The 20745-nt window shown below is 42.0% G+C and overlaps 1 protein-coding gene across 5 annotated transcripts in view; it reads left to right on the forward strand.

Annotated features, from left to right (window-relative positions):
* ADD1 (adducin 1) overlaps window positions 1–20745 on the forward strand; it is a 103953-nt gene that overhangs the window by 16036 nt on the left and 67172 nt on the right. The window contains exon 1 of one of the 5 annotated variants that reach the window (XM_023549688.2): window positions 18931–19008. The exons of the other annotated variants lie outside the window; for them this stretch is intronic. The gene's annotated coding sequence lies outside the window, so the exon portion shown is untranslated. Of the gene's footprint in view, window positions 1–18930; window positions 19009–20745 lie in introns of those variants that run through there. 5 annotated transcript variants of the gene reach the window in all.

Genomic DNA, 20745 nt, shown 5'->3' on the forward strand with positions numbered 1-20745 from the left:
AGGGGGTGGGGTTGCCACTTGGATGTACTAGGAGAATGGGTTTGCCCAAAGCCAAGGGAGCGGAGTTGCTGTTCCAATGGGTCTAGAAGGTGGAGCTGAAGCCTAGGGCTGAGGGGCCTCCACCCAGAATCTGGAAGGTGTGGCCAATACTCAAGAGTTTGAAGGTCAGGGCCATTGCTTTGATGGTCCCATAGAACAGAGGATTATTTTTCAGGCTTTAGAGATAATGTAAATTGTTTTGCTGGGTTTGGGACTTGCTTGATGCCCGTTATCCTTTCTTTCCCTTCAGTTTCTTCCATTTGTAATGGAAATGTCTACCTTGTGCCTGTTTCACCATTTACCTTGAAAATAGGTAAACTTGTAGCCTAGATTTCACAGGTTCACAGATGAAGAAGAATTTTGCCCCAGGATGGAATACACCTAAAGTTTTACCTGTATTTGGTTTAGATGATTCAGAAGGTGAGATTTTGGACGTGGAGTGGATTTAAGACTTTTGGGGTGATGTGGTGGGGTCAATGTGTTTTGCATGTGACAAGGACATGAATTTTGGGGGGCCAAAAGTAGAATGTTATGGATTGAATTGTGTCCCCCCCAAAATATGTGTTGTGAACTCTAATCTCTGTATCTCTGGTTATAATTCCATTTGGGAATGAGTTGTCATTGTTTTGTTAATGAGACAAGATTAGTGTAGGGCGTATCTTGAGTCAGTCCCTTCTGTGATTAAACGAGGGAGCAGAGAGAGATGGGAGGAGAGAGATGCCGTGCACATGAGGATTGCCCAGGAGCAGAAGCTCAGAAGAGACAAGGACCTTTCTCCAGAGCTGACAGAGAAAGCCTTTCCCTAGAGCTGGTGCCCTGAATTCAGACTTCTAGCCTCCTAAACTGTGAGAAAATAAATTTCCGTTTGTTAAAGCTGTCCAGTTGCAGTATTTCTGTTACAGCAGTAGCACCAGATAACCAAAACAAGGACTCAGCCTACTCCAGTACGGCTGCATGTTCACTGACAACGTCTTCAAAGACCCTGCTTCCGAGCAAACTCGCGTTCCCAGGTACCAGAGGTTAGGATTTAGCAAGTCATTTTGGGAGACTCAGTCCAGTCCCTAACAGTTTCCCCATGTATACAGTGGTTTGATCTCTTCCTTATCTTCTCCATAGTTTTTATGAGTATTGGAAAAGTACTTTGTAAGTGATAGATGCAACTCAAGTGTGTTATTTATCATCACATATTTAGAATATACTTGGAGGCAGAAAAGTAGAGAGGAACCATTACTAGTATTGTTTAACATTTTTTTAATGTGCTCCCAGCTTTTATTTATCTCATGCCTTTTGGGTGCAAAACATTAAACAAATCAGATGCTGAATACGTTCCATCTGATCCAGCTAAGTGAGATGATAGTGTTGCAGGATTAATGCTTGTGATTCACAGGTGTGACTGCCACAGAAGTTTGTAAAATTGTGGGTTCGAGTCACAAGACTTGTGTAACTCAGAACTGTTGGACTAAAATCTTTCAGTACTTTGAAGATGTTGGTCCACTGTCTTCTTGCTTTCATTGGTTCCTACAAGCAAAATCTGCTGTCATTCTCATCTTTCTTCCTTTGTATATAATATAATATGTCCTTTTTCTCTGGCTGCTTCTAAGTTTTTTGTTTTTTTTTTTAAATCGCTGGCTTTAAGCATTTTCTGTTTCTTTGTATACAGTAGTCTTCTTCATGTTTCATGTGCTTGTGATTCATTGAGCTTATTGGATCTCTGTGCTAATAGTTTTCATGAAATTTGAAAATATTTTAGCCATTATTTCTTCATGTGTTGTTTCCCCTCCAGGCCCTCTCCATTTGGGACCCCAATTCCGTGTATGGTAGACCATGCGAAGTTGTTCCACGTCTCGCTGATGCTCTGTTCATGTCCTTAAATTATCTTTTCTGTTTTGTTTTGTATTTGAGTCCAGAAGTCTGCTTACTTTTTCTTGAATGGATTCAGCTCAGGTGTCCAGGTAGCTGATCACCAAATGTGTGGAGCAGGCTCTCACCTACAGTCTTAGATGAGCAGGTGTGATTGGTGTAGGCACAGGTATCTGGCTGCAATAGGGGCCATGCACTGAGCAAGGCAGGGGACTGACAACCGCCCCTGAGTGTCTGAGGAAAGTGTTCCCTGTTCCCTAGAGCGCATAGGTGGGTGGGTTTTGCAGCTGGACTATGGGCAGCCAATGCTGTTGGCCATAAGATTGGGAGGCACCACTTATCCTTGGACCTCTGTTGAGGGTGGCTAGGTGGTGTGGGTGGAGCTACCAGTCCTCAGGTCCCTGATGTGGGTAGGTGAGGACCCTGCTTAATAGGCAGAGCGGCATCAAACATCACGAACCTGCCTCTCTACCGTATAGCTGAAACAGTTGGAGTTAGACTTCAGGTATATGCCCTGTTACAGTGTGCTAATGAGGGCCTACACTGCGGGAATGGGCCCACACAGGTCTGTGCAGGGGTTAACGGCGTTCAGAGTCTGTGGACCCCTCATGCCTGTGCCCAGGCAAAGGAGCTGTGCCTGCCCTGAGTTCCCAGCTTAGGGGAGCAAGCAGGTTATTTTTTTCCTGTTTGTTAATTTGTTCCTTCTCCAAGGCTGGGAGGATGGCATAGGGCACGCAACAGGTCCTGCTTCCAGCCCAGGGAAGGTGGCTGTCACTGAAGCTGGCCAGGGACCCGGTGCAGAGTGGGGAGGGGTCAGTTAAATGGGGGAGAATTTTTTCCAAAGAGATGTTTTTTGGTCCGTGTGGTAAATTAGACACAAATACTTGGCTTTGTCCAAGAGCTACGCTTTTCGCTGATCGTGGAGGCGTGAGCGAGCGTTCCCGCTGCTTGGTCGCTCCTGGTTGGGAAGATGCATCCCAAGTGCTCCTGCTCGTCTCACCCCGCTTGCACCCCGCTTGCGCCGGCAGATTCTGCCTGCGGATGCCAGTCCCCAGCAGCTCCTTGCTGCTTCTGAACCGTCTCTCCCTCCCCCTGCCACTCAGTCCGATTGCTCAACTTTGCCTTTGATATTCAGGGCCCCGAGATTGTCATATGTAATTGATTCTCTTGTTTTTTTGGGTCTTTGTCATAAGAGGGACCACTGGGAGCATCTGACTACCCCGCCATCTAGGCCCTGCCTCTCTCTCCTATGTTTTGGATAGTTTTTATTGCTTTAATAAATTCATTCCTTTTTTTAGTGTTTAATCTACCGTTAATAATCTCATTCAATGTATTTTTCATCTTATACATTGTAGCTTTCATCTTTAGAAGCTCAGTTTGTATCTTTCATCTCTCTGTTTAAAGTCTTGAACGTGGAATACGTCTTGCTAGCTGTTTTAACCATCCTGCCTGCTCATTTGAACTTATTTTTCAGTCCTGGACTAGGATTGATTGATTGATCGCCTTCATATGTGTCATATTTTTCTACTTCTTTGCATGTCTGAAATTTTTTGATTGGATGCCAGACATTATAAATTTTACATTGTTTGGGTTCTGAGTATTTTTTTCCCTATAAATATTATTGAGCTTTGTTCTGCATATGTGTGAGGAAACTCCGCAAGGCAGAGGAGAGAACCACCTGACAGGATGAGAGGAAGGAGTGCTTGGAGATAACACAGGCCTGGGAAGAGTGGCTGTTACCGCCAGCCAGATTAGAAACCTCAGAATTCATAGGGCACTGGGTAGAGCACACAGTAGACTAAGCATTGGTCCCTTCTCTTCCTGCTTACCATTTTAAAAGCAAGACTCGAAAGAATCAAACCGTTTCCTAGTACTTTACTACGTCTCAGAACAGAGCCCAAGTGCCTGCCTGGGAGTCAGGTGCACCCAGATTGAGAGATCCAGTGCACTGTTAGAGGGCTTGGTCTTGGAACAGTGACACCCAGACTGAGAGATCCAGTGCCCTGTTAGAGGGCTAGGTCTTAGAACAGTGACACCCAGACTGAGAGATCCAGTACACTGTTAGAGGGCTAGGTCTTGGAACAGTGACACCCAGACCGAGAGATCCAGTGCACCGTTAGAGGGCTTGGTCTTGGAACAGTGACACCCAGACCGAGAGATCCAGTGCACCGTTAGAGGGCTTGGTCTTGGAACAGTGACACCCAGACCGAGAGATCCAGTGCACCGTTAGAGGGCTTGGTCTTGAAACAGTGACACCCAGACCGAGAGATCCAGTGCACCGTTAGAGGGCTTGGTCTTGGAACAGTGACACCCAGACCGAGAGATCCAGTGCACTGTTAGAGGGGTTGGTTTTGGAACAGTGACATCTTTTGTCATTATAACCAAAAAACCAAACCCACTGCTGTCCAGTTGATTCCGACTCATAGCGACCCTATAGGACAGAGTAGAACTGCCCTATAGGGTTTCCAAGGAGCGCCTGGCAGATTCCAATTGCCGACTTTTTAGTTAACAGCCGTAGCACTTAACCACTACGCCACCAGGGTTTCCTTTGTCATTATAGCAGGATGTATTGTAAAGAACACAAGTCCTGAACACAAGCAGAGCCTTTTAAAATGAAGTTAAGGAGCGAGAACAGTAGTATAAAATTCTGTATCTAAGAACTGGAAGATGACCACTGCTTAGACTTCATTGATTCAATTTTACTTCCTTAGACCTTCCCTAGGCTCCTATTTGGAGCTCTGCGTTCCCTAACCGGTAAACTGGTTACCGTTGAGCTCATTCTGACTCATGACAGTCCCATGTGTTGTAGAGTAGTACTGTGCTCCGTAGGACTTCAAAGGCTCTGACCTGTTAGAAGATTGCCAGGCCTTTCTTCCAAGGCACCTCTTGGTGGGTTCAGACTGCCAGTCTGTCATTTAGTAGTTGAGCATTTAACCGTGTCCTGTACTCGGGCTCCTAGCACTCCTTATTTCCCCTGTAAGGATCTTCACTGCACATGGACTTCCTGTTCCTGTCTGCCCTACTTCATGTGTAGACTGTGTATTTGAATAAAAGCCGTGATCCCAGCACGTAGCACAGAGGACACACTCTGGAAACACTGTTTGTATGATGCTTACTAATGAGGGAATCTAAAGTTTCCAAACATGATCTGTGGAGATTTATCACTAGGAAATACTGTCGTTGTTGTTGTTAGGTGCTGTCAAGTCAGTTCTGACTCACTGCAGCCCTGTGTACAACAGAACAAAACACTGCCTGGTCCTGTGCCATCCTCACAATCATTACTGTGCTTGAGCCCACCATTGCAGCTGCTGTGTCAATCCGTCTTGCTGAGGTTCTCTTTTGCTGACTCTCAGCTTTACCAAGCATGGTATCCTTCTCCGTGAACTGTTCCCTCCTGATAACGTGTACTGAGTACGTGAGACTAAGTCTTGCCTTCCTCACTTCTAAGGAGCACTCTGGCTGAACTTCTTCCAAGACAGATTTGTCTGTTCTTCTGGCAGCCTGTGGTGTATTCACTCTTTGCCAGCACTCTAATTCAGATGCATCGGTTCTTCATTCTTCCTGACTCACTGTCCAGCTTTCACAGGCATATGAGGAGATTGAAAACACCATGGCCTGGGTCAGGTGCACTGTAGCCCTTGGAGTGACATCTGTGCTTTTGAACACTTGAAAGAGGTCTTTTGCAGCAGGTTTGCCCAGTGCAATACATGGTTTGATTTCTTGACTGCTGCTGCTTCCATGGGTGTTGGTTGCTGATCCAGGTAGAATGAAATCCTTGACAACATCGATCTTTTCTCCATTTGTCATGATGTTGCTCATTGGTCCAGTTGTGAGGATTTATGTTTTTTTTATGTTGAGATATAATCCATACTGAAGCCTGTGGTCTTTGATCTTTATCAGTGAGTGCTTCAAGTCCTCTTCACTTGCAGCAAGTAGGGTTGTGTCATTTGCATATATAAAACCTGTCAAAGATGGAAAACTTGCAGACCCAGAAAAGCAGGGCAGTTCCATGGAGTTCTGGCTCTCACAGGTTTCAGTCTGTGTGTGGGTGTGTGTGTAGGTGAGTATGTGTGTGCGTATGCAGTCAAGCGTTGCTGAAGGCCCATAGTACGTTCTGTGAAATAGGACGTTACGTGATTTGGACATTGTGTGAGCACCATATTATAGATGAAGGTCCTTTCAGGTGTTCACTTCCAGAATAAGGAGGATTTGTCCATACTAGAAATTGGCTGGGGCAAATAACCCCCCTGTACAATCAGTTTATCTAAGGTTTCGACAAGTTCTGTTGCCTCACGGCTCGCAGACTCACCATTCACCCACATTATTCAGTGAAAACGCTGAAGCACCCGAACCCCCCACAGGGAGCACTAAACTTGACGTCGTGGTCTGGCCCTGCTTTTTCTTCAAGCTTCCCAAACAGGCTTCATATGGTAGCAGTGATCCTCCGTGTACTGAGAGGGATTAGCTTTTGTGTTTGGTCCTCAATCCACATCAGTAGCAATTTTCCCATATCTCATATAGGTCCCTCTTGCGTTTTTGTTAGCCTCGTAGCTTTCAGTAGAGCCGATCCTGTAAGAGTTTGGAGATTTTTTCTTTGTTTTTTGAGGATCGTTGTGATTGTCGAGCGCAACATGCCTAAATCCACTACGTCCTCTGCTTGGGATTTCTGAACTCTATCATAACCTCATGGGACTGTGGCGTCTACGAGGTTGGAAATTGCTCAAACGGACGTTGTGCAGTGCATAACTGTGTATATATGGAAAACCAAACCAAACCAAAGCCATTGCTGTCAAGTTGATTCCGACTCATAGCGACCCTATAGGACAGAGTAGAGCTGTTCTATAGGTTTTCCGAGGAGTGCCTGGTGGATTTGAACGGCTGACCTTTTGGTTAGCAGCCGTAGATCTTAATCACTACACCACCAGGGTTTCCGGAGGCCACCAGCCATAGGCAACCACTAATCTAATAGATACTATATATTTTTATTTATTATAATTCAGTTAGTTTTGCCTACCCTGTACTTCACTTTATGGAAATAGAGTGTGAAATCTTACACATTAATCATGACTGAGGGGCAGCAGAGTTAAGTTTTCCCTGGTTTGAGGATGGGCAGGAGGGAAGAGTGTTATCAAGTGAGTCTGGACAGTTACGTAAGATAAGGAAGTGCTGGAGACAGCAGAGCCTGGTGTTGACACCTCATGTCTCATTTTACGGGACAGGGATCAACTCTGGTCACAGAATGCCCTGTCTTGGGAAGACATCCAGTGAAAACCTGCGGTGCCGTAGCTGCTGGGTAGAGCACATTTCTGTGTGAGAATTGTAAATTGGGTCATCTTCAGTTATTTTGACTACAGAATGTTCTCAGAATGATAGAAGGTAGAGTAATGAACAGATAGTAAAATGTGTTTTTTAAATCGAGGGATAATTCCCATACAGTAAAATATAACTTAAAATATTTGAATTTTAAATCACATTTGCCAAGGTATAAGAAATTCTTCTGAGTCCTTGATCTGTGATTATTCTCTGCTCAATTTATTTAACTAGTTTTTTGGGGGCTTCTGTAAGTGTGCCAGGTACTGAACTAGATACAAGTTTCTTTTATACTTTGTGTAATAAATACATGCTTTCCTGAAAAGCTAACTGTAAAACCAGATTTCTGTAGTTAAATAGTTTAAAGTGCAGATAAGGCCGTCCTTGCAGGACCCTCAACATTAATTGCTTTCGTAAAGTCAGAACCATTTTAGTGTGAAGAATCGTTCAGACATACTTGGCTTTTAATTTAGATTTTTCCAGGACATAGTCATTGTTGTCCAATTTATTTGCTTAGGTTATCACATGCTTAATATTTTCTTAGGAAATATTAAGGTTAGAGTGATTTGGTGTGGAACTCTTGCTGCAAAGCTGCGAGGTGGAGTAGAATTGACGGATATTGAGTCTGAAAAGAATCGAGTTAGAAAAAACTGAATTTTTTTTAATCTGAGATTTTTGCATTTATTAAATTTTTTGTTTCTATTACCTGTGATTACCCTAGTATAAATTATCCAGACTCAGTGTGGCGTATTTGTCAGTGTGTGTCTGATGTACAGTGCTTGCTATGTCTTTTTTTTTTAATCTCCTCTCTGATTACATTAGCAACAGGACTTTTAAATTTTTTCCTGTGTGCAATATTTTCTTTTTCTTTAAATACAAATTGAATTCCTAGCCTCCTTGAGAATCATAAGTAAGGAGTCGCTAAGGCAATAAAAACCCTTATCCTGTGAAACTTACACGTTGTTTTATTTTTATTTTTCTCATGCTTTTGGAGGTTATTTTGGCAATTTGAAGGAATTTCCTTTTTTAAAGTTTACAGAATATCTTCCTTAGTATTTGGTCAGTGTCTGCTGGCCATCACATAGCTCCTTAAAATGTTAAACTTTAACTTGACTGTTTAATAGTTAACGCTTGTTCTGACCTTGCACGTGCAGGAAACTTGAGTTAAAGGAATGGAGGGAAGCAAGTTTAATTCACTTTGCCCTTTGAGCTTTATTTATTCCAAAAGTACCTTTTTGAACAATTGTTATGACTAATGTTATATAACAGTGTGTCTGATATATGTTAGCATAAAAGTTTTGAAAACACATTTTGACAAGGCTTTTTATGAATTTATGCTGCATAGAAAAAATGACATTTTAAGACACAGTAGGATTAGAGTCTGTGGGACAGTTTTCTTAAATTTTAACTGGCCAAATATCTTGAAAACCTACTCTGCCAGGGTAAAACAAACAGACAGACAGACAAATAAACAACCAAACCAAACAAACATTGTTTGCAAGCATATCTTTTCACTGTATAGAATTTTTAAAATGGCATACCAGTCCCATCTATTCATTCATACTTATTGAGCATCTCTTATATACTGGGTACTGTTTTAGGTACTATAGACAGTGCAGGAGCACACAGAGAATAAGACACATCCCTCCTTCTCTTGGGAATTCATAGGAAGAGAGATAGATAATAAAGAAATAATATTCTAAGATTGGGAGTAAGACAGGGTTGCCAGCTTTCACCATTGCTATTTGTCATTGTACTAGAAATTCTAGCCAGAGCAATTAGGCAAGAAAAAGAAATAAAAAATATCCAAATAGGAAAGAAAGAAAAAACTCTATTCACAGATAACATGATCCTGTGTTTAGAAAGTATCACCAGATCCACGAAAAAGGTAACCAGAGCTAAGAAATGAATTCAGCAAAGTCACAGGGTACAAGATAAACACAAAAGAATTGCTCAGGTTTCTATATGGCAAAAGTGAACAATCTGAGAAAGATAATTAAGAAAATAATTCAGTTTACAGTTGTTAGGCGCCCTCAGGTGAGTTCCGACTGATAGCAACCCCGTGCACAATAGAACAAAACACTGCCTGCCTGGTCCTGTGCCATCCTAACAATTGTTGCTATGCTTGAACACAGTGTTGCAGCCAGTGTGTCAGTCCATCTCATTGAGGGTCCGCCTCTTTTTTGCTGACCCTCTTGGTTTACCAAACAGGATGTCCTCCAGGGACTGATCCCTCCTGATAACATGACCAAAGTCTTTGAAACGTAGCTTCACCGTGCTTGCTTCTAAGGAGCATTCTGGTTGTACTTCTTCCAAGACAGATTTGTTTGTTCTTTTGGCAGTTCATGGTATATTCAATATTCTTTGCCAACACCACAGTTCAGAAGCATCAGTTCTTCGATCTTCCTTATTCATTGTCTAGCTTTTGTGTGCATATGAGGTGACTGAAAACACTGTGGCTTGGGTCCAGCGGACCTTAGTCCTTAAAGTGACATCTTCGCTTTTTAACATTTTAAAGAGGTCTTTTGCAGCGGATTTGCCCAGTGCAATACGTTGTTTGGTGTCTTGACTGCTTCTTCTATGGGTGTTGATTGTGGGTCCAAGGAGAATGAAATCTTTGACAGTGTCAGTCTTTTCTCTGTTTATCGTGATGTTGGTTACTGGTCCAGTTGTGAGGATTTTTTTTTTTCTTGTACTTTAGATGAAGGTGTACAAAACAAACAAGTTTCTCTTTAAGCAATTAATACATTGTTTTGTGACATTGGTTGCCATCCCCACTACTTGTTAACACTTGCCTCATCTCGACTTTGGGTTCCCCATTACCAGCTTTCCTGTCTTCTCCTGTCTGCTTGTCCTTGCCCCTGGGCTGGTGTGCCCATTTAGTCTGGTTTTGTTTTATGGACCTATCTAATCTTTTGCTGAAGGGTGAACTTCAGGAGTGACTTCGTTACTGAGCTACAAGGATGTCCAGGGGCCATATTCTCAGACTTTCTCCAATCTCTGTCATACCAGTAAGTCTGGTCTGGTCTTTTTTTTTTGTGAGTTAGAATTTTGTTTTATATTTTTCTCCAGCTCTGTCAGGGACCCTCTGTTGTGATCTCTGTTCAGGTAGTCGGTGGTGGTAGCCGGACACCATCTAGTTGTGCTGGACTCAGTCTGGTGGAGACTGTGGTAGTTGTGGTCCATTAGTCCCTTGGACTAATCTTTCCCTTGTGTCTGATTTTCTTCTTTCTTCCTTCCTTTTTTACAGACGGGGAGAGACCAGTGGAGTATCTTAGATGGTCGCTCACAAGCTTTTAAGACCCCAGAGGCTAATCACCAAAGTAGAATGTAGAACATTTTCTTTATAAACTATGTTATACCAGTTGAGCTAGATGTTCCCCGAGACCGTGGTCCCCACAGCCCTCAGCCCAGTCATTTGGTCCCTCAGGGAGTTTGGATGTGTCTGTGGAGCTTCCATGACCTTGCCTTGGACAGATTGTGCTGGCTTCCCCATATTGTGTACTGTCTTACCTTTCACCAAAGTTATTTCTTATCTATTGTTTATTTAGTATTTTTCCTTCCCCTCCCCTCCCTCGTAACCATCAAAGGTTGTTTCTTTTTGTGTGTAAACCTTTGCATGAGTTTTTATAGTAGTAGTCTCATACAATATTTGTGCTTTTGTGATTGACTTATTTCACTCAGCATAATGGCCTCCAAATTCATCGATGTTGTGAGATGCTTTGCAGATTCATCATTGTTCTTTATCGTTGCTTAGTACTCCATTGTGTGTATGTACCATAGTTTGTTTATCCATTCATCTGTTGGTGGGTATCTAGGTTGTTTCTATCCTTTTGGTATTGTGAACAATGCTGCAGTGAACATGGGTGTGCATATGTTTATTGATGTGACGGCTCTTATTTCTCTAGAATATATTCCTAGAAGTGGGATTGCTGGATCATATGGTATTTGTATTTCTAGCTTTCTAAGGAAGCGCCATATTGTTTTCCAGAATCGTTGTACCATTTTGCATTCCTACCAGCAGTGCATAAGCGTTTCAGTCTCCCCGTAGCCTCTTCGACATTTGTTATTTTCTGTTTTTTTGATTCATGCCAGTAACGCCGAGGTGAGATGGTGTCTTCTTGTGGTTTTGATTTGCATTTCTCGAATGGCTAGTGATCGTGAGCAGTTCCTCATGTATCTGTTAGCTCTTTGAGTGTCTTCTTTGGCGAAGTGTCTGTTAATATGCTTTGCCCATTTTTTAATTGGATTGTTTGTCTTTTTGTTGTAGAGGTGTTGGATTTTCTCATAGATTTTAGAGATTAGACCTTTGTTGGAAACCCTGGTGGTGTAGTGGCTAAGTGCTATGGCTGCTAACCAAAGGGTCGGCAGTTCGAATCCGCCAGGCGCTCCTTGGAAACTCTATGGGGCAGTTCTACTCTGTCCTATAGGGTTGCTATGAGTTGGAATCAACTCGACAGCACTGGGGTGGGTGGGCCTTTGTCAGATTTGTCAGAGCCAAAAATTTTTTCCCAGTCTGTAGGTTCTCTTTTTAGTCTTTTGGTGAAGTCTTTTGATGAGCATAGGTATTTCATTTTTAGAAGATCCCAGTTATCTAGCTTATCTTCTGATATTTGTGTATTGTTAGTTTTGTTTCATATTCTGTTAATGCCATTTATTAGGTCCTCTAGTGGCTGAGTGCTACGGCTGCTAACCAAAGGGTCAGCAGTTCGAATCTGCCAGGTGCTCCTTAGAAACTCTATGGGGCAGTTCTACTCTGTCCTGTAGGGTCACTATGAGTCAGAATTGACTTGATGGCAATGGGTTTGGTTTTTTTTTTATTTTTTTATTTAGGTCTTGGATACATTTTGAATTAGTTTTTGTGTATAGTGTGAGGTATGGCTCCTGTTACATTTTTTTGCAGGTGGACATCCAGTTTTGCCATCACTATTTGTCTTTTTCCCATTTGATGGACTTGGGGTCTTTGTTGATCATCAGGTGACCGCTGGTGGATGGATTTACATCAGGGTTCTCAATTCTCTTCCATTGGTCAGTATGTCTGTCATACCAGTACCAGGCTCTTTTGACTACTGTAGCTGTGTAGTAGGGTCTGAGGTCAGGTAGCGCAAGTTCTTCTACTTTATTCTTCTTCTTCAGTAGTGCTTTAGTTTTCCGGGGCCTCTTTCCTTTCCGTGTAAAGTTAGTGATTAGCTTTTCCATCTCGTTAAGGAATGCTGTTTGTATTTGGATCGGGATTGCATTGGATTTGTGGATTCCTTTGGGTAGAATTGACATTTTCACAATGTTGAATCTGCCTATCCCTGAGCATGGTATGTTTTTCCATTTATGTAGGTGTCTTTTGGTTTCTTGTAGTAGTGTTTAGTTTTCTTTGTATAGGTCTTTTACATTCCTGGTTAGATTTATTTTTAAGTATTTTGTTTTTTTAAGGGCTATTGTAAATGATACTGTTTTCCTGATTTCCTTTTGTAGTTCTCTTTATTGATGTATAGGAATCCACCTGATCTTTGTATGTTTGTCTTGTGTCCAGCCACTTTGCTGAATCTTTCTATTAGCTCCAGTAGTTTTCCTGTGGAGTCTTTTGGGTTTTCTACGTGTAGTATCATATTGTCTGCAAATAGGGACAGTTGTACTTCTTCCTTAACAATTTGAATGCCGTTTATTTCTTTCTCTTGCCTTACTGCTCTAGTTAGAACTTCCAGCACAGTGTTAAATAGGAATGGTGATAAAGGGCATCCTTGTCTTGTTCCCATTCTCAAGTGGAATGATTTCATTAAGAATGGTGTTGGCTATTGGTTTTGTATAGATGCCCTTTGTTATGTTGAGGAATTTCCCTTCCATACCTATTTTATTGAGAGTTTTTATCAGGAATGGGTGTTGGACTTTGTCTAATGCCTTTTGTGCATCTATTGAGATGATCATGTGATTTATTTATGTGGTGGATTACACTGATGGGTTTTCTAATGGTGAGCCATCGTTGCATACCTGGCGTCATGGATTGAATTGTGTCCCCCCAAAATATGTGTTAACTTGGTTGGGCCATGATTCCCAGTATGGTGTGGTTGTCCTCCATTTTGAGACTTAATTTTCCTAAAAAAGACCCAAAAAACTATGTGTTGTAAATCCTGATCTCTGTCTGTGGTTAATGAGGCAAGATTGGATTATGTTAAAGAGGATTAGGGTGGGATTGTAACACCCTTACTAAGGTCGCATCCCTGATCCAGTGTAAAGGAGTTTCCCTGGGGTGTTGCCTGCACCACCTTTTATCTTACAAGAGATAAAAGGAAAGGGAAGTGAGCAGAGAGGGGGACCTCATCCCACCAAGAAAGCAGTGCCAGGAGCAGAGCGTGTCCTTTGTACCTGAGGTTCCTGCATGGAGATGCTCCCAGACCAAGGGAATGTTGATGACAAGGACCTTCTTTCAGTGGCCACAGAGAGAGAGTCTACCTGTGGAGCTGATGCCCCGAATTTGGACTTGTAGGCTCCTAGGCTGTGAGAGAATAAATTCCTCTCTGTTAAAGCCATCCACTTGCGGTAGTTCTGTCATAGCAGCACTGGATGACTGAGACACCTGGTAGGAATCCCACTTCGTCATGGTGTATTATTTGTTTGGTATGATGCTGAATCCTGTTGGCTAGAATTTTGTTGAGAATTTTTGTATCTATATTCATGAGAGATATCGGTCTGTAATTTTCTTTTTTTTGTGGCGTCTTTGCCTGGTTTTGGCTTCATAGAATGAATTTGGTAGCATCCCTTCCTTTTCTGTATTCCCAGATAGAGTAGTAGGTGGTATAAGCTCTCCTCTGAATGATTGGCAGAATTCTCCAATGAATTCTGGTCAGGGATTTTTGTCTGTTGTGAGTTTTTTAAAATTACCTTTTCAGTCTCTTCTCTTGTTACGGGCCTGTTCAGATTTTCAACTTCAGTTTTTGTTAGTTTGGGTAGGTAGTGTTTTTCTAGAAATTTGTCCTTTTTCTCTAGGTTTTCAGACTTCTTGGAGTATAGTTTTTCATAGTACTCTGTTATGATCCTTTTTACTTCAGTTGTGTGTGGTAATGTCTCCCATTTCATTTATTATTTGGGCTATTTGCATCTTCTCCTGTTTTTTATTTGTCACTTTCGCCAGTGGTTTGTCGATTTTGTTGATCCTTTCAAAGAACCAACCTTTGGCTTTGTTGATTCCTTCTGTTCTTTTTTATTTCGGCTCTGATCATTTTTTTTATTTTTTTATAATTTTTATTGTGCTTTAAGTGAAAGTTTACAAATCAAGTCAGTCTCTCACACAAAAACCCACGTACACCTTGCTACACACACCCAATTACTCTCCCCCTAATGAGACAGCCTGCTCTCTCCCTCCACTCTCTCTTTTCATGTCCTTTTCGCCAGCTTCTAACTCCCTCCACCCTCTCATCTCCGCTCTAGGCAGGAGATGCCAACATAGTCTCAAGTGTCCACCTGATCCAAGAAGCTCACTCCTCACCAGCATCCCTCTCCAACCCACTGTCCAGTCCAATCCATGTCTGAAGAGTTGGCTTCGGGAATGGTTACTGTCCTGGGGCAACAGAAAATCTGGGGGCCATGACCACCGAGGTCCTTCCAGTCTCATTCAGACCATTAAGTCTGGTCTTATGAGAATTTGGGGTCTGCATCCCACTGCTCTCCTGCTCCCTCAGGGGCTCTCTGTTGTGTTCCCTGTCGGGGCAGTTATCTGTTGTAGCCGGGCACCATCTAGTTCTTCTGGTCTCAGGATGATGTAGTCGCTGGTTCATGTGCCCCTTTCTGTCTCTTGGGCTCGTAATCACCTTGCGTCCTTGGTGTTCTTCATTCTCCTTTGATCCAGGTGGGTTGAGACCAATTGATGCATCTTAGATGGCTGCTTGCTAGCATTTAAGACCCCAGACACCACTCTTCAAAGTGGGATGCGGAATGTTTTCTTAATAGATTTTATTATGCCAGTTGACTTAGATGTCCCCTGAAACCATGGTCCCCAGACCCCTGCCCCTGCTATGCTGGCCTTCAAAGCATTCAGTTTATTCAGGAAACTTCTTTGCTTTTGGTTTAGTCCAACTGTGCTGACCTCTCCTGTACTGTGTGCTGTCTTTCCCTTTACCTAAAGTAGTTCTTATCTACTATCTAATTAGTGAATACCCCCTCCCACCCTCCCTCCCTGCCCCCACTTGTAACCACAAAAGAATGTTTTCTTCTCAGTTTAAACTATTTCTCAAGTTCTTATAATAGTGGTCTTATACGATATTTATCCTTTTGCAACTGACTAATTTCACTCAGTATAATGCCTTCCAGGTTCCTCCATGTTATGAAATGTTTCACAGATTCCTCACTGTTCTTTATCGATGCGTAGTATTCCATTGTGTGAATATACCATAATTTATTTATCCATTCATCCGTTGATGGGCACCTTGGTTGCTTCCATGTTTTTTCTGCTCTGATCTTTATTATTTCTTTTCTTCTGGTGGCTGTGGACTTCTTTTGCTGTTCTCTACTTGTTGAAGTTGTGTAGCTCATGTTTTCATTTTGTCTCTTCTTTTTTTGATGTGTGCATCTAATGCTATATAAATTGGCCTCTGAGTGCTGCCTTTGTTGTGTCCCAAAGGTTTTGGTATGATGTGTTTTCATTCTCGTTTGATTTTAGGAATTTTTTTATTCCGTCTTTGATTTCTTCTATTACGGAGTGGTTTTTCAGCAGGGTTGTTTTAGGGAGGGTTCTCTAGAGAAGCAAAACCAGTAAAGCATATAAATACATATAAACCCGTGCTGTCGAGTCGAATATAGAGAGAGATTTATATTAAGGAAATGGCTTATGGGATTATAGAGGCTGGAACGTCCCTTGTCCATGGATCAGGATAGAGGCTTCTCTCAATTCACATGGCTGCAGGGGCTGGCAAACCCAAGATCAGCAGGTCAGAGAGCAGGGCTGCCGCTTTTAGTCTGTGGAGATCTACAAATCCCAGATCTGCAGATAAGCTGATAGTTCGAGTCCCAAGAGCTGGAGGTCAGATGAACAGGAGGCAGCCGCAGGATCCAGAACGAGCAAAAAAAGCCAGAACATCTGCGTATTTGGATGCAGCCCACACATCCAAGAAAACGCCCCTTCAGCTGAGTGGCTACTCACAGCAGATTCAGTCCTGGGAGTGATCACATATCAACACTTGAGAATCATGGCCCAGCTAAGTTGACACACAATCTTAACCATCACAAGGGTGTTATTCAGTTTCCACATATTTGATTTTTTTTCCTTGCTCTTGCTGTTGTTAGTTTCTACCTTGATGGCATTGTGATCAGAGAAGATACTTTGTATTATCTCAGTGTTTTGGATTTTGTTGAGAGTTGCTTTGCGGGCCATGATGTAGTCTATTCTGGTAAACGTTCCATGTGCTTTGGAAAAGAGTATGTACTTTTGCTGCTTATGGGTGGAGTATTCTGTATATGTCCATGAGGTCAAGTTGGCTGACTGTGGCCTTTAGATCTTCTGTATCTTTGCTGAGTTTCTTTCTAGATATTATGTCCTTTACCGAGAGTGGTATGTTGAAGTCTCCTACTATTGTTTTTGTTGTTGTTAGGTACCATTGAGTCAGTTCCAATTCACAGCGACCCTGTGTACAGCAAAATGAAACACTGCCCAGTCCTGCGCCATCCTCACAATCGTCGTTATGCTTGAGCCCATTGTTGCAGTCACTGTGTTAATGTGTCTCATTGAGGGTCTTCCTCTTTTTCACTGACCTTCTACTTTACCAAGCATTGTGTCCTTCTTCAGGGACTGATCTCTCCTGAAAACATGTCCAAAGTATATGAGATGTAGTCTCGCCATCTTTGCTTCTAAGGAGCATTCTGGTTGTACTTCTTTCAAGACATATTTGTTTATTCTTTTGGCGGAATTTTTTTTTGGCAGTCCATGGTATATTGAAATTCTTCACTTATACCATAATTCAAAGGGATCGGTTCTTCTTCAGTCTTCCTTATTCATTGTCCAGCTTTCGTATGTGTAGGAGGCTATTGAAAACACTGTGGCTTGGGTCAGGTGTACCTTAGTTGTTCAAAGTGACATCTTTGCTTTTCAACACCTTAAAGAGGTCTTTGCAGTGGATTTGCCTAATGCAGTGCGTTGTTCGATTTCTTGATTGCTGCTTCCAGGGATGTTGATTGTGGATCCAGTAAAATGAAATCCTTAACAACTTCAACCTTTTGTCTTTTTATCATGATGTTGCTTGTTGCTCCAGTTGTGGGAATTTTTGTTTTCATTATGTTGAGCTGAAGGCCATAGTCTTTGATCTTCATCAGTAAGTGCTTTAATTCCTCTTCAGTTTTAGCAAGCATAATGTAGGTTTTTAATGAGTCTTCCCCCAATCCTGATGCCCCGTTCTTCATATAGTCCAGCTTCTTGGATTGTTTGGTCGGCATACAGATTGAATAGGTATGGTGAAAGAATACAACCCTGACACTCACTTTTCCTGATTTTAAACTACTCCGTATTCCCTTGTTTTGTTTGAATGACTGCCTTATCTGTGTATAGAGTCCTCATGAACATTGTTAGGTATTCTGGAATTCCCATGCTTTGCAGTGTTATCCATAATTAGTTTTGATCCGCACATTTGAATGCCTTTGCGTAGTCAATAAAACACAGGTAAACATCTTTCTGGTATTCTCTGCTTTCAGCCAGGATCCATCTGACGTCAGCAATGACATCCCTGGTTCCACGTCCTCTTCTGAATCTGGCCCGAATTTCTGGCAGTTCCCTGTCGATATACTGCTGCAGCTACTTTTGAATGATCTTCACCAAAATTTTGCTTTCATGTGATATTAATGATATTATTCGGTAATTTCTGCATTCGGTTGGATCCCCTTTCTCGGGGATAGGCGTAACTAGGATCTCTTCTAGGGAGTTGGTCAGGTAGCTGTCTTCCAAATTTCTTGCCGTAGACGAGTGAGCACTTCCAGTGCTGCATCTGTTTGTTGAAACACCTTAGCTGGTATTCTGTCAATTCAATTCCTAGAGCCTTGTTTTTTGCCAGTGCCTTCAGTGCAGCTTGGACTTTGTCCTTCACTACCATTGGTTCCTGATCATGAAATGGTTGAACATTGACTAATTCTTTTTTTGTGTATTCCTTCCATCTGTTTTGATGCTTCCTGTGTTGTTTAATATTTTCCCCATAGAATCCTTCAGTATGGCAACTTGAGGCTTGAATTTTTTCTTCAGTTCTTTGAGTTTGAGAAATGCTGAGCGTGTTTTTCCGTTTTTGGTTTTGTGTCTCTAGGTCTTTGCACATTTAATTGTAATACTTTGTCTTTTCAAGCCGCCCTGTGAAATCTTCTGTTCAGCTCTTTTTACTTCATAATTACTTCTTTTGCTTTAGCTAGTCAATGTTCAAGAGCAAGTTTCAGAGTCTCTTCTGACATTTATTTTGTCTTTTCTTTCTTGCCTGTTTTTTTTTTATGACCTCTTGCTTTCTCCATGTGTGACGTCCTTGATGTTATTCCACAACCTGTCTGGTCTTCGGTCATTAGTGTTCAATGTGTCAAATCTGTTGTTTAGTTGGTCTCTAAATTCAGGTAGAATATTCTCAGTGTTGTACTTTGGCCTTTGTCGACTTGTTCTAATTTTCTTCAGTTTCAGCTTGAACTTGCATATGAACAATTGATGGTCTGATCGGCAGTTGCCCCCGGCCTTGTTCTGACTGATGATATTGAGTTTTTACATCGTCTCCACAGATGTAGTCAACTTGATTCCTGTGTATTCCCCCTGGGGAGGTCCACCTGTGTAGTTGCCGTTTATGTTGCTGAAAAAAGGTATTTGCATTTCCATTCCTACCAGTAATTTAAAATGATGTGGTTTCTGTGTAGAACAATTTGGCAGTTCTTCAAAATGTTAAACGTAGAATTACCATATGACTCAGCAGTTTCACCAGTTCCTAGGTATATATCCCAAAGACTTGAAAGCAGAGACTGAAATAGATGACTTGTACATCACTGTTCATTGCAACATTATTCATAGTAGCCAAAAGATAGATACAACCCAACTGTACATCCATGGATTAATGGATAAACAAGAATGTGGTGTATACAAACAATGAAATATTATTCAGCCATAAAGAGAATTAAGTTCTGATATATGCTATGACATGAATGAACCTTCAAACTATGCTGAAAGAAGTTAGTCATACATAAAAGGACAAATACTGTATGATCCCAATTTATGAAATATTTAGAATAAACAAATGCATCAAGGAAGAGTTTATTTGTGGTTACTAGGGGCAGGAGGAAGGAGCCATGACAATGCAGTAGTTAAGTGCCTGACTGCTAACCAAAAGGTTAGTGGTTTGAACCCATCAAGCTGTTCTGTGGGAGAAAGATGGGGTGGTCTGCTTCCATAAAGATTACAGCCTTGGAAACCCTGTGGGCCAGTTCTTCTCTGTCCTATAGGGTTGCTGTGAGTCAGAATCAACTTGAAGGCGGTGGGTTTGGTTTTTTTGGGTTTTAGTCAGGATAGGCCTCTCTGAGGAGGTGACATTTGATAAGAGATGTGAATGAGACGGGGGAGGAAGTTTTTTGTGCATCTCGGGAAGAGCGTTTGACGGTGGAATCTTATCTCACTGTCCATGGTTTGTTGGGTGCCTGTTTTAGTTCACAGGCCAGTCTTGTTCCCAGTTGATACCATTAATCAAATTATTGTTGCATAATGCTTGAGACAGGAAGGGAGGGTTAGGAATGGAACTTGAGCCTTAGGGAGTGAATTCCCTTCAGGACTGAGTGTCTGCTGAAAGAAGGGATGTGATGTTCAGCCAAGGATCTTTAGGGGAACCAGCTGACCTGTCATTCCAGAGAACTTAGTCTGTTCTCAGCATCGTCTGCATGGGCTGCTGCACAGGGACTTTGACAGCGTCCTCATCTCCTCACGTCTCTGGAACATTGACTGAGCTCTGCTTTCTGCATAGGATGTTTGATTGTTGATCTGTTTTGGAAAGCAGGGAATTTCTTCAGGGAAGCATTGATTTTCCAGCCATTAGGTGATAAGGGTATGAATTTTCTTTGTCTCAGTTTCTAAGTGAAAATAATAGCATTTAAGAGATTTATTGATTCTTTGAAGTTACTAAAAGGCCTTCATTGTACCAGACAAGTACAGGTCACTGGAGAGTCAGAGGTAACAGGCACGCAGATCCTGCACTTCAAAGGTTCACAGTTTGTCAGGTCAGACAGACAGGAAGTCAGTGAGGGCGACAGCACAGGGCTCTTGCTAGGGCTTTCGCTGTAAGGACACGAAGGAGAATATCTCTGTCCGAGCTGTTCAGGCCAGTGAGATGTTTCATATCATGCGCTCACAGCTATTTTATCATTTCTGTTTTATAAAAATCAAGCCAGCAGTTCTCTTTTAAAGTACATTTTATTTTCTCTAAGTGAATAATTTCCATTTTGATTGCTTCATAAAGCGCTAGGGTGATGTACAGACCTCCTGGAAACAGTGTAGATTTTGCTGACTCCAACTATGGAAGGCTGCTGGTATCTTTTTCATAAAATGAGTTACTTGTA

The sequence above is a fragment of the Loxodonta africana genome, chromosome 5 (genome assembly GCF_030014295.1).
Source record: "Loxodonta africana isolate mLoxAfr1 chromosome 5, mLoxAfr1.hap2, whole genome shotgun sequence".
Lineage (NCBI taxonomy): Eukaryota > Metazoa > Chordata > Mammalia > Proboscidea > Elephantidae > Loxodonta > Loxodonta africana.